Here is a 2,500-nt window from a genome sequence, read left to right on the forward strand (position 1 = left end):
CTTAGACGAATTTTGACTGGGTATGAAGACCCAGCCGAAAATTCACCCAGGCCACAGGCCCGGCCTGCCCAGAGGGAGGGCCTGCCCTGCTGCGGAGGTGGTGAACCCCGGGGTGGATTTCGGGCTTAGACAAATTTTGACTGGGTATGAAGACCCAGCCGATAATCACCCAGGCGATCCGCCGAGCCTGCCCAGAGGGAGGCCCTGCCGAAAGTTTTCCAGGAGGCCGAAAATTCACCCAGGCCACAGGCCCAGCCTGCCCAGGGAGAGAGGCTGCCTGCCCGGGGAGAGATGGGGCCTGCCCAGCCGCTCTGGTGGTGGTGGTGGTGGTGGTGGTGGTGGTGACCCCGGGGTGGATTTTGGACTTTGACAAAATCTCACCGAAAAGGGGACGCTCGCCCAGGGGAGCCGCCGCCCGTGCCCAGGGAGGGGGCGGACCCTGCCGAAAGTTTTCCAGGAGGCCGAAAATTCACCCAGGCCACAGGCCCAGCCTGCCCAGGGAGAGAGGCTGCCTGCCCGGGGAGAGATGGGGCCTGCCCAGCCGCTCTGGTGGTGGTGGTGGTGGTGGTGGTGGTGACCCCGGGGTGGATTTTGGACTTTGACAAAATCTCACCGAAAAGGGGACGCTCACCCAGGGGAGCCGCCGCCCGTGCCCAGGGAGGGGGCGGACCCTGCCGAAAGTTTTCCAGGAGGCCGAAAATTCACCCAGGCCACAGGCCCAGCCTGCCCAGGGAGAGAGGCTGCCTGCCCGGGGAGAGATGGGGCCTGCCCAGCCGCTCTGGTGGTGGTGGTGGTGGTGGTGGTGGTGGTGACCCCGGGGTGGATTTTGGACTTTGACAAAATCTCACCGAAAAGGGGACGCTCACCCAGGGGAGCCGCCGCCCGTGCCCAGGGAGGGGGCGGACCCTGCCGAAAGTTTTCCAGGAGGCCGAAAATTCACCCAGGCCACAGGCCCAGCCTGCCCAGGGAGAGAGGCTGCCTGCCCGGGGAGAGATGGGGCCTGCCCAGCCGCTCTGGTGGTGGTGGTGGTGGTGGTGGTGGTGGTGGTGACCCCGGGGTGGATTTTGGACTTTGACAAAATCTCACCGAAAAGGGGACGCTCACCCAGGGGAGCCGCCGCCCGTGCCCAGGGAGGGGGCGGACCCTGCCGAAAGTTTTCCAGGAGGCCGAAAATTCACCCAGGCCACAGGCCCAGCCTGCCCAGGGAGAGAGGCTGCCTGCCCGGGGAGAGATGGGGCCTGCCCAGCCGCTCTGGTGGTGGTGGTGGTGGTGGTGGTGGTGGTGACGACCCCTGGGCGGGTTTTGGACAAATTTCCGCTGGAAAAAGACCGTTTCACCCATGGGAACTGCTGGCCCCTGCCCAGCGAGAGAGGGAGAGAGAGAGAGAGAGAGAGAGAGAGAGAGAGAGAGAGAGAGAGAGAGAGGGGGGAGGGGGGGGGGGGGGGGGGCTGCCCTTCTGCTCTGGTGGTGAGGGTCTGCTTGCCCCTGCCAAGAGACAGGGCCTTCCCTGCCCCTCTGCTGTGCTTGGGGGTGGATCTGCCGTACACTACCCGAGCACCTCACAGTTCACAGACACATAGACCATCTTTGAAAACACTAGTTAAGTGCAAACACACATAGCTTAGCTACAAAAGACAAGGGGTTAGCTCAGGATTGTTTACGATGTATGTATGTTTGATACTCTGCTATTTTTAGGAGGGATATTCTCTGTGTTTCATCGTTTAAATGCTTGTGCTGCGGTGGAAACAGGTAAGACCGACAGGGGAGAATTTATGAGACAATAGGAGCCATGCAGAGAAGCAGGAGCTATGGGCCCCTTCTGAATATCTGCAGCTCCGTCTGGTGGAGGACAACCTGAACAGACTTCCTGTAGAAGCTACGCACCTATTGTTTTTATTTTTCTCGTTTTTGATTTCCTATTTTTAAATTGCTTTATTTTGTTTTTCTATTCTTATTTTATTTTTTATTTTTTGTTTGTTTGTTTGGTTTAGGGGTAGGAGCTGTTGCGATAGGTACGGTTCCTTTAGTTTAACTAGCAACCTTTTTATTTTTAGATACCTTTTATTGTAAAAAATTCAGCCCAGTGGCCATGTAGTCAGAAGGGGTTAAATTGGGGGTTGCCGACAGCTATCCTTTTCTCCTGGAATCTAGAAACACCTAACCTATAGTTAAAAGTTAAGATGCTTTCAAGGGGTTATATATATATATATATATATATATATATATATATATATATATATATATATATATATATATATATATATATATATATATATATATATATATATATACAGTATATATACATTTAAATATACATTTATATAAACACATTATAAAATATATAAAAAACACAAGATGTTTTTAATGTTGACTTTATTACATGAAAGAAGCTTCACTCCAAACTAGGGTACAATGCACTACTTAAGGCATTACAGCATTTTCGAGCAATGAACCCTTTTCCGATCCAGTTTGCAGGAAAGCTTTATTGCTTAAGAACGCT

This window comes from Trichomycterus rosablanca, unplaced genomic scaffold (genome assembly GCF_030014385.1).
Source record: "Trichomycterus rosablanca isolate fTriRos1 unplaced genomic scaffold, fTriRos1.hap1 scaffold_188, whole genome shotgun sequence".
Taxonomy (NCBI): Eukaryota; Metazoa; Chordata; class Actinopteri; order Siluriformes; family Trichomycteridae; genus Trichomycterus; species Trichomycterus rosablanca.